At 44.0% G+C, this 12,634-nt stretch overlaps 1 pseudogene; it reads left to right on the forward strand.

Moving 5' to 3' along the window:
• LOC129693374 (NACHT, LRR and PYD domains-containing protein 3-like) overlaps nucleotides 1-12,634 on the forward strand; it is a 69,809-nt pseudogene extending 57,175 nt beyond the window's left edge.

Here is a 12,634-nt window from a genome sequence, read left to right on the forward strand (position 1 = left end):
TATGCCTATCCAATTTATTTTTAAATGATACCAACGAACCTGCCTCCACCACTTCCACTGGAAGTTCATTCCACACTGCTACCAATCTCTGAGTAAAGAAGTTCCCCCTCATGTTACCCCTAAACTTCTGTCCCTTAATTCTGAAGTCATGTCCTCTTGTTTGAATCTTCCCTATTCTCAAAGGGAAAAGCTGAGCCACATCAACTCTGTCTATCCCTCTCATCATTTTAAAGACCTCTATCATGTCCCTTCTTAACCTTCTGCGCTCCAGAGAATAAAGACCTAACTTATACAACCTTTCTCTGTAACTTAGTTGTTGAAACCCAGGCAACATTCTAGTAAATCTCCTCTGTACTCTCTCTATTTTGTTGACATCCTTCCTATAATTGGGCGACCAAAATTGTACACCATACTCCATATTTTGCCTCACCAATGCCTTGTACAATTTTAACATTACATCCCAGCTTCTATACTCAATGCTCTGATTTATAAAGGCTAGCATACCAAAAGCTTTCTTTACCACCCTATCTATATGAGATTCCACCTTCCAGGAACTATGCACGGTTATTCCCAGATCCCTCTGTTCAACTGTATTTTTAATTTCCCTACCATTTACCATGTACGTCCTATTTTGATTTGTCCTGCCAAGGTGTAGCACCTCACATTTATCAGCATTAAACTCCATCTGCCATCTTTCAGCCCATTCTTCCAAATGGCCTAAATTACTCTGTAGACTTTGGAAATGCTCTTCATTATCCACAACACCCCCTATCTTGGTATCATCTACATACTTACTAATCCAATTTAACACACCTTCATCCAGATCATTGATGTACATGACAAACAACAAAGGACCCAACACCGATCCCTGGGTCACCTGCCTCCAACCCGACAAACAACCATCCACCTTTACCCTCTGGCTTCTCCCATTCAGCCACTGTTGAATCCATCTTGCTACTCCTGCATTTATACCCAACAGTTGATCCTTTTTAACCAACCTTCCATGAGGAACCTTGTCAAAGGCCTTACTAAAATCCATATAGACAACATCCACTGCTTTACCCTCGTCAGTTTCCCTGGTAACCTCTTCAAAAAATTCAAGAAGATTAGTCAAACATGGCCTTCCAGGCACAAATCCATGCTGACTGTTCCTAATCAGACCCTGTTTATCCAGATGCTTATATATATTATCTCTAAGTATCTTTTCCATTAATTTGCCCACCACTGAAGTCAAACTAACAGGCCTATAATTGCTAGGTTTACTCTTAGAACCCTTTTTAAACAATGGAACAACATGCGCAGTACGCCAATCCTCAGGGACTATTCCTGTTTCTAATGACATTTGAAATATTTCTGTCATAGCCCCGGCTATTTCTACACTAGCTTCCCTCAATGTCCTAGGGAATATCCTGTCAGGACTTGGAGACTTATCCACTTTTATATTTTTCAAAAGTGTCAGTACTTCTTTTACTTTGAAACTCATAGTATCCATAGCTACTCTACTAATTTCCCTTAACTCACATAATTCAATATCCTTCTCCTTGGTGAATACCGACGAAAAGAAATTGTTCAATATCTCCCCCATCTCTTTTGGCTCTTCGGTGTACGGAGATCTTCGGTTTTCTCCCACTCTCCAAAGGCTTACAGGTTTGTAGGTCAATTGGCTTGGTATAAATGTGTAATGAAAAAAAAATTGGCTGTTAAAAGCGAGGCACAGGGAAGAGGGGGTGGGGGTTCTGCTCAACATCTCTACATTAAAAAAGGATGACTTTGACTCTGTAATTGTGTCGCTGATAAACACTGGGGATTTGCGTTACCTGTGTATCCATCTCTGTAACTATCCCTCTCTCTTTCTGATCTCCAGGCTGTGGGATGTCGGTCTCACAGATTCTGATATCGAGGATATCGTCTCTTCTCCAACAACAAACCAGTCGCTGACAGAGCTGAACCTGGGGAAAAATGTCTTGACAGACCGCTCTCTCCCCGCTCTCCGTTGCCTCATACAGTCACTCCCGAGTCTGGCGTTGATAGAGTGAGTGTTTGTGTCAATAGAAACATTGAAAATAGGTGCAGGAGTAGGCAATTCGGCCCTTCGAGCCTGCACCGCCATTCAATATGATCATGGCTGATCATCCAACTCAGTATCCTGTACCTGCCTTCTCTCCATACCCCCTGATCCCTTTAGCCACAAGGGCCACATCTAACTCCCTCTTAAATATAGCCAATGAACTGGCCTCAACTACCTTCTGCGGGAGAGAATTCCAGAGATTCACCACTCTCTGTGTGAAAAACGGTTTCCTCATCTCGGTCCTAAAAGATTTCCCCCTTATCCTTAAACTGTGACCTCTTGTTCTGGACTTCCCCAACATCGGGAACAATCTTCCTGCATTTAGCCTGTCCAACCCCTTAAGAATTTTGTAAGTTTCTATAAGATCCCCCCTCAGTCTTCTAAATTCTAGCGAGTACAAACTGTGTCTATCCAGTCTTTCTTCATATGAAAGTCCTGACATCCCAGGAATCAGTCTGGTGAACCTTCTCTGTACTCCCTCTATGGCAAGAATGTCTCGTTAAGAGTGTTTTATTGTCATATGTCACGGATTGAGTTGAGAAGTTGGGAGGACATGGTGCAGTTCATACGGTCATATGTGATAGGAGTAGAATTGGGTCATTCAACCCATCAAGTCTGCTCTGCCATTCAATTAGAGCTAATGTATCCAACCCCATTCTCCTGCCTTCTCCCCATAACCTCTGCCACCTGTACTAATCAAGAATCTATCTATCTCTGCATGAAAATATCCACCGACGTGGCCTCCACAGCCTTCTGGGGCAAAGAATTTCACAGATTCACCACCCTCTGACGAAAGAAATTTCTCCTCCGTCTGAAAAGAACATCCTTTAATTCTGAGGCTATGACCTCTAGTCCCACTAGAGGAAACATCCTCTCTGTATCCACTATCACATCCACATTTCACTATTCTGCATCCACTATTCAATGATGTCCCTCATCTAAACTCCAGTGAGTACTGACCCAGTGCTGCCAAACGCTCATCATGGTTGTAGAATGTGTTGGTCAGGCCACATTTAGAGTATTAACCATATAACCAGATAACAATTACAGCACGGAAACGGGCCATCTCGGCCCTACAATTCCGTGCCGAACAACTTTTTTCCCTTAGTCCCATCTGCCTGCACTCATACCATAACCCTCTGTTCCCTTCTCATCCATATGCCTATCCAATTTATTTTTAAATGATACCAATGAACCTGCCTCCACCACTTCCACTGGAAGTTCATTCCACACCGCTACCACTCTCTGAGTAAAGAAGTTCCCCCTCATGTTACCCCTAAAATTCTGTCCCTTAATTCTGAAGTCATGTCCTCTTATTTGAATCTTCCCTATTCTCAAAGGGAAAAGCTCCTCTGTACTCTCTCTATTTTGTTGACATCCTTCCTATAATTGGGCGACCAAAATTGTACACCATACTCCAGATTTGGTCTCACCAATGCCTTGTACAATTTTAACATTACATCCCAGCTTCTATACTCAATGCTTTGATTTATAAAGGCTAGCATACCAAAAGCTTTCTTTACCACCCTATCTATATGAGATTCCACCTTCAAGGAACTATGCACGGTTATTCCCAGATCCCTCTGTTCAACTGTATTCTTCAATTCCCTACCATTTACCATGTACGTCCTATTTTGATTTGTCCTGCCAAGGTGTAGCACCTCATATTTATCAGCATTATACTTCATCTGCCATCTTTCAGCCCATTCTTCCAAATGGCCTAAATCACTCTGTAGACTTTGGAAATCCTCTTCATTATCCACAACACCCCCTATCATGGTATCATCTGCATACTTACTAATACAATTTACCACACCTTCATCCAGATCATTGATGTACATGACAAACAACAAAGGACCCAACACAGATCCCTGAGGCACCGCATTAGTCACCTGCCTCCAACCCGACAGACAACCATCCACCATTACCCTCTGGCTTCTCCCATTCAGCCACTGTTGAATCCATCTTGCTACTCCTGCATTGATATTCAACAGTTGAACCTTCTTAACGAACCTTCCATGAGGAACCTTGTCCAAGGCCTTACTAAAGTCCATATAGATAACATCCACTGCTTTACCTTCGTCAATTTCCCTAGTAACCTCTTCAAAAGAAATTCAAGAAGATTAGTCAAACATGACCTTCCAGGCACAAATCCATGCTCACTGTTCCTAATCAGACCCTGTTTATCCAGATGCTTATATATATTATCTCTAAGTATCTTTTCCATTAATTTGCCCACCACTGAAGTCAAACTAACAGGTCTATAATTGCTAGGTTTACTCTTAGAACCCTTTTTAAATAATGGAACAACATGCGCAGTACGCCAATCCTCGGGGACTATTCCCGTTTCTAATGACATTTGAAATATTTCTGTCATAGCCCCGGCTATTTCTACACTAACTTCCCTCAATGTCCTAGGGAATATCCTGTCAGGACCTGGAGACTTATCCACTTTTATATTTTTCAAAAGTGTCAGTACTTCTTTTACTTTGAAACTCATAGTATCCATAGCTACTCTACTAGTTTCCCTTACCTCACATAATTCAATATCCTTCTCCTTGGTGAATACCGAAGAAAATAAATTGTTCAATATATCCCCCATCTGTTTTGGCTCTGCAGATAGCTGTCCACTCTGTCTCTCCAATGGACCAATTTTATCCCTCGTTATCCTTTTGCTATTAATATAGCTGTAGAAACCCTTTGGATTGACTTTTACCTTACTTGCCAAAGCAACCTCATATCTTCTTTTAGCTTTTCTAATTTCTTTCTTTAGATTCTTTTTACATTCCTTATACTCCTCCAGCACCTCATCTACTTCATGCTGCCTATAATTATTGTAGATCTCCCTCTTTTTCCAAACAAGGTGTCCAATTTCCCTTGAAAACCAGGGCTCTTTCCAATTTTTACTGTTTCCTTTCAACCGAACAGGAACATGAAGATTCTGTACTCTTAAAATTTTCCCTTTAAATGTCCTCCATTTCTCTTCTACATCCTTCCCATAAAACAAAATGTCCCAGTTCACTCCTTTTAAATCATTTCGCATCTCATCAAAGTTAGCCTTTCTCCAATCAAAAATCTCAACCCTGGGTCCAGTTCTGACTCTCCATAATTATATTGAAACTAATGGTATTGTGATCACTGGACCCGAAGTGCTCCCCAACGCATACCTCCGCCACCTGTCCCATCTCATTTCCTAACAGGAGGTCCAGCACTGTCCCTCCTCTAGTAGGTACCTCTATGTATTGTTGCAAAAAAACTATCGTGCACACATTTTACAAACTCCAAACCATCCAGCCCATTTACAGAATGTGTTTCCCAGTCTATGTGTGGAAAGTTGAAATCTCCCACAATCACTACCTTGTGCTTACTACTAATATCTGCTATCTCCTTACATATTTGCTCTTCCAATTCTCGTTCCCCGTTTGGCGGTCTATAATACACCCCTATAAGTGTTGCTACACCTTTCCCACTTCTCAATTCCACCCAAATAGCCTCCCTAGATGAGCCCTCCAATCTATCCTGCCAAAGCACTGCTGTAATATCTTCCCTGACTAGCAATGCAACACCTCCACCTCTTGCCCCTCCAATTCTATCACACCTGAAGCAACAAAATCCTGGAATATTTAGTTTCCAATCACAGCCCTCCTGCAACCACGTTTCACTGATCGCCACAACATCATACTTCCAGGTGTCTATCCAGACTCTAAGCTCATCCACCTTTCTTACAATGCTCCTAGCATTAAAATATGCACATTTAAGAAAACCCCCGTCTCTTATTCTCTGTTTATTTCCTTTTTTTTCTTTCTCCTCTTGTGTCCGAGTGCTTCCCATTTCTGCTTCCTGCCTCCCATTCTGTCTACTACCTTTCGCTATTTGAGTCCCTCGCCCCAACCATTCTAGTTTAAAGTCTCCCCAGCTCCCTTTGCAAATTTCCCCGCTAGGATATTGGTCCCCCTCGGGTTCAAGTGCAACCCATCCTTTCTGTACAGGTCCCACCTTCCCCAAAAGAAGTCCCAATGATCCAGGAACTTGAATCCCTGCCCTCTGCACCAGTCTTTCAGCCACGCATTTATCCTCCACCTCGCTCCATTCCTACTCTCACTGTCGCGTGGCACAGGCAGTAATCCTGAGATTGTTACCTTTTTGGTCCTTTTTCTTAACTCTCCTCCCAACTCCCTAAATCCTCCCTTCAGGACCTCTTCCCTTTTTTTCCTATGTCATTGGTACCTATATGTACCACGACCTCAGGCTCCTCTCCCTCTGATTTAAGGATTTCTTGGATGCGTTGAGACACGTCCGAGACCTTGGCACCAGGGAGGCAGACCACCATCCTGGTCTCCCGACTGCGTCCACAGAATTGCCTATCCGACCCCCTAACAATAGAGTCCCCAATTACTATTGCCCTCTTTTTTTCCCTAGCTTTTGGAGCAACAGGGCCGGTCTCTGTGCTGGAGGCCCGTCCGCTGTCACTACCCCCGGGTAGGCTGTCACCCCCATCCGTACTCAAACAGGAGTACTTATTTGCGAGGTGTACCGACATTGGAGTACTCACTCGTTCCTGCCTCTGCCCCTTGCCCTTCCTTAACGTGACCCACATGTCTCTCTCCCGTGGTTTTGGAGTGACCACCTCTCTATAACTCCCCTCTATGACCTCCTCACTCTCCCTGATCAGAGCGAGGTCATCGAGCTGCTGCTCCAGGATCCTAATACGGTCCCTTAGGAGCCCCATCTCTCTGCACCTGGTGCAGATGTGGACGTCTGGAGGGCCATCCGACACCATGACCTCCCACATCTGACATCCAGAACAGTATACTGCTCTGACTGTCATTCTCCCGCCTTACCCTGGATCTGATACCAGTATAATACAATAGAAACTGCTGGGAGAAATCAGCAGGTATCTGACTCACAACAGCTGCTCCCTCGTGACCTTTAAACTGCACCTTTATTATATAAACAAAAAGCACTGTACCTTTAGCCCACTGTACCCTTAGCTCACTGCACCTTTACTAAAGCACTGCACCTTTAACCCACTGTACCCTTGGCTCACTGTACCTTTACTAAAGCACTGCCCCTTTAACCAGAAAGCACAAATGCTAACCTGATGTTGCACCCAATCAGCTGCTTCCTCTAGTCTGCTTCCACCAATCAGCGGCTTCCACCAGAACCCTCACTATGGAGTGTGGAACGTTACGGATTTTGGTAAAAGCCCTGACCCTCCTCCACTGCTCACCAACGGTCCCGGGCCTCTGTGAAAACAAGCCCCGCGCCCGATTTATATACTCACCGCCCTGACCCTCCTCCACTGCTCACCAACGGTCCCGGGCCTCTGTGAAAACAAGCCCCGCGCCCGATTTATATACTCACCGCCCTGACCCTCCTCCACTGCTCACCAACGGTCCTGGGCCTCTGTGAAAACAAGCCCCGCGCCCGATTTATATACTCACCGCCCTGACCCTCCTCCACTGCTCACCAACGGTCCTGGGCCTCTGTGAAAACAAGCCCCGCGCCCGATTTATATACTCACCGCCCTGACCCTCCTCCACTGCTCACCAACGGTCCTGGGCCTCTGTGAAAACAAGCCCCGCGCCCGATTTAAGTACTCACCGCCCTGACCCTCCTCCACTGCTCACCAACGGTCCTGGGCCTCTGTCACCAATGGTCCTGGGCCTCTGTATATTCTATAAATATATTCTATTTATATATATATATTATATTATATATATATATATTATATTTATATATATTATATTTATTTATATATACATTTATTTTTATTTATTTATATATATATTTGTGTGTGTGTGTGTGTGTGTGTGTGTATATATGTGTGTATATATATATATATATATATATATATATTTATACACACCCCAACGTCTGTTCCCCCAACGTGTGGTTGTGGGGGGGAGGCGGCATGCAGCGTCACACGCACTAACTACCCCGCGCACACGCTAATTACCCCCCCTTGATATTTTATTAATATTATTAATTTGCTCCTTTTACCCCATAACCACCCTATCTACTGACGCATAGCCCCCAACTTGCAGTCACATATAGAGAGGGGGGGTGGGGGGGGGGGGGGTAGAGAGAGTGAGGGCAGAGAGAGAAGGGGCAGAGACAGAGACACAGAGAGAGGGGCAAGAGGGAGAGGGGGGTGGAGAGGAGGAGAAGAGGGAGTGTGGGTGAGGGGCGGAAAGGTGTGCAGCCTAAAGACAATTTCAGTTGTTAATGAACACTGAAGATTTTGTGCAAAACATTTTTTTGAGGTGGGGGGCTGTCAGGTTGGGGTGGGGGGGTGGTAAACATTGTGCAGCCAAGGGAGGGGCACAGCTTCAGGTGGGGTTCTCGTGAGCTAATGATAAATGGGGGGGGGGGGGGGGGCTCATGCAGGGTATGAGGGCGGCTTCAGCAGGGGGTGCATCCTATAGCCAACCGGAGGTGGGGCATGTCAGTGAAGGAGAGGGGGCAGTGAGCGATTTACTCATGACCTGTGGACTCACTCACTGCCTTGGGATTAACTCATGCCCTTTAGACTGACTGACTCTCACGGCTTGTGGACTGACTGATGCTCAACTTCTGGAGTCACGTGCGACTTTTGTAAACTGAAAACGGTAACACCTACATTGAGGAACAGCTTCTTCCTGACAGCCATCACACTATTAAACTTAACAAATAAGCTCTGAACTACGAAATACTATATTATTTCACACGCACATATATATTCACACGCACTCACACACATATGCACACACTCACACACATTCACACACACACACACACACACATTCACTCACACACACATTCAGACACACACGTACACACACACATATTCACACACACACACATATTCACACACACATATTCACATGCACACACATTCTCACACATATTCACACACACACACACACACACACACACACACACACACACACACACACACACACACACACACACTCATTCACGCACACAAACTCAATGACACACACATTCACACAAAGACCCACACACCCATAGACTCATACAAACACACACACGGACTCACTCACACACATGCGCACACAGACTCAATCACACACACATACACAGACTCATCCCCCACCTCAAGACACTGCCCTATGGGTGGTAAATGTCGTGCAGCCAAGGGCAGCTTCAGGCGGGTGTTGTCATGAACTGAGGAGAAGGGGGTGGGGTGTCCTCATGCAGGGGATGTCGACGGCTTCAGTAGGGGGTGCATCCTATAGTCAGGCGGAGGGCAGCGTCTTGAGGTGGGGGATGTCAGTGCAGGAGGGGGGCAGTGAGCAATTTACTCATGCATATTCACACACACACACACATATAATCATGTACACAAACACACACATATACATATACACGCGCACATATTCACACACACATATATATTCACATGCACTCACACACATACACACATATTCACACACACACACATTCACACACACACCACACACACATATATATATTCACACACACACACCCACATATATAGGGAGGTTTCACGGCAGTCGGGTCACGCTACACCAAATGGATTACACGCGATGTACTGCTGCTAGGCACTTACCATTGTTTCCAACTCCATCTTCCAGGGAGATGTTTAGCGAACATTGGCTGTTTGCTCACTGCATTTCATCAACACTAAAGCATTATTAGTGTTTTTTCTTGATTCCTTTGGCAACTAAAAAGTTTCAGAAGTAATAAATCTGACTTTTTTTAAAATATAAATCGCCAGATTTATCACTTCTGAGAATTTTTAGATACCAAAGGAATCAAGAAAAAACACGAATAATGCCTTACTGTTGATGAAATGCAGTGAGCAAACGCGATAATTCCGATATTTTCAATTACGATATCTGCACAGCCAATGTTTACCAAGCACTTTAGCTGCTGTTGTTCCTTCAATTCTCGCTTCTCTTTACTTTCATTTCATTTCACGTTTGGAATTCTAATGTTGGGTACATGTCTCTCACACTTACCCCAACTTCCACAATTTTTTTCAGAGCACAAATTCAACATTTTGGCAGTTTTTAACAGATAGGAAAGTACGCGTTTCTTGCATTAATAACATATACTGGAAGTGACAGATGTCTTCCAGATGGATTGAGCGGCTCCGTGCGTCAAGTCCTATGACCTTGTGTGCAACCCCCTATTCACACACACACACACATATACACACACATTCACGCACACATACATATATATTCACACACACATTCATATATATTCAATCAATCAATCAACCTTTATTGTCATCTTGCAAGCAACAGTTGTACAGTGCAAAATGAAAAGACGTTTCCCAGGGAATACCGGAACATCGCACATGAAATTTAAAACATTTCACACATAATAACACTAAAAACAATCCAGTCCCTGATGGAACAGTATAAATAGATAAAAGCAGGTAAAACACCAACGTTAAAATACAGTAAAACCATCATAAGAATGTCCGGGGCAGCTGATTTGAGTGGCCAGTGCCAGTTATTAAAGTGTCCGTGCCAAGCCGCAGAATCAGGTGATTGTGAGTACAGAGTGACTGTTTAGCAGCCTCACAGCCTGTGGCAGGAAGCTGTTTAGCAGTTTTGTAGTCCGGGCTTTGATGCTGCGATATATCTTGCCTGATGGCAGGAGATCCAGGTGTTTTTGTGGAGGGGGTGCAGTTTGTCCTTAGCAATTCTCTGAGCTTTTTTCAGACAGCGGCTCTGGAACAGTTCTTGTACCGTTCTTGTACAATCTTGTACAGTTCTTGTACAATCACACACACATTCATATATATCAACACACACACACACATATATATGCACACATATATATATTCACACACATATATCCACACACACACATATATATCCACACACACACACATATATATCCACACACACACACACACACATCACACACACACATATATATATATATTCACTCACACGCACACACACACATATTCACACACACATATATATTCACACACATATATATTCACACACACAACACTAAAATACACTGTGCAAAACTCATATTCAAATCCTGCTGTAGAGGCTTTTGCTGAAACAAAATGTGGCTTTTAAATAACGTCCCAACAAACACAGACTTACCATAGAGAAAGCAGTCGAATATTTGAACAAATCTTCAAATCCTGTTGTAGTCTGTGGCTGAAACACAATGCTGCAACACAATGCAGATTTTATTGAAACACAATGCAGCTTTTGCTGAAAGACAATGCAGCTTTGGCTGAAAGACTGTGCAGCAATGGCTGAAATACAATGCAGCTTTGGCTGAAACACAATGCAGCTTTGGCTGCAACAAACACAAACATTTACCAGTTCTGTAGAATTATTCAACACCTTTTGCACTCCGTCTTCAGCATGCAGCGCCATCTTACCTCTGACCGGAAATGGCGTCATCGCCGCCATCTCGCCTCCGACCGGAAATGGCGTCATCGCCGCCGGCTTCCCGATCGCCGGAGATTACATCATCGCCGCCATCTTGCAACCGCCAAAATCACAAAATGAGCGCCAATTTTAAATGTAAACACAGTTCTGGTCCAAATAAAAAGCTTTATTCCTCCTGAAAACGTTGCAACAAATGCATTTCAATTTACATAAACATTTCAAATACAATACAGACATCATGCTTTAGTCACCTGAAAACGGGTGCATCCATTTTAAAACCCAAGAGAAACAAATTTGCAAACACTTTATAACAATAACAAATGCTTTTTATTTTCAATACACATTTCAAAGACAATATAGATAGACCAATTTGCAAATGCTTTTCATGTTCAATACACATTTCAAAGACAATATAGATAGACAAATATACAAATGCATTTCATGTTCAATACACATTTCAAAGACAATATGGATAGACGAATTTACAAACTTTCCAACAAAATGCCAAGAAACTTCAGACCATGGTGAATGGTGAACAACATACATATCAATTGGCTGAAAAAGCATATGCAGGGGACTCACCTTGGAGTAGAGCTGCAGCTCAGAGAGCCGTGACCCTTTCACTTCGTGGTCCGGAAGAAAGTGATTGAAGCCACTGCGGTGGTGCTACCCGATCAGCAATTACATGGTGGGCTGAAGGGCACGTTTCCATGCTGTATCTAAACCTTTAAAGGGTTGTTGAAATGTTAACCCCATCCTTGCTATTGACACCAATCTGTTTATTTCCTTTTTGTTCCTCAATCTGTTTCAGGCTTGGGTGGAATTCATTCAGTTCAGAAGGAAAGAATCAGCTGAAGGCCCTGCAGCAAACCAGGCCTGGATTGATTATAAGCTGTGAAAATCGCAATGAGTAAACCAGGGGTCGACAACCTACAGCCCACGGCGCAGGACCACTGATGTAATAGTGCAGTTGCGGCGGCTGCGGTGCCTGGTACTCAGCGCACCCCGGGACCATCTATCCCCGCACTTCATCCGGTGGAGGGTCAGGGCTAGGGCCATCCTCCTCAAAGATGGCAGCGTTGCTGGACGTTGGTTCGTGTGGACGCAGCGGACAGGAATCCAGCGGTAAATGGACGGGACTAGACCTTGGAGAGGGAGGTGGGGA

This window comes from Leucoraja erinacea, unplaced genomic scaffold (genome assembly GCF_028641065.1).
Source record: "Leucoraja erinacea ecotype New England unplaced genomic scaffold, Leri_hhj_1 Leri_270S, whole genome shotgun sequence".
Taxonomy (NCBI): Eukaryota; Metazoa; Chordata; class Chondrichthyes; order Rajiformes; family Rajidae; genus Leucoraja; species Leucoraja erinaceus.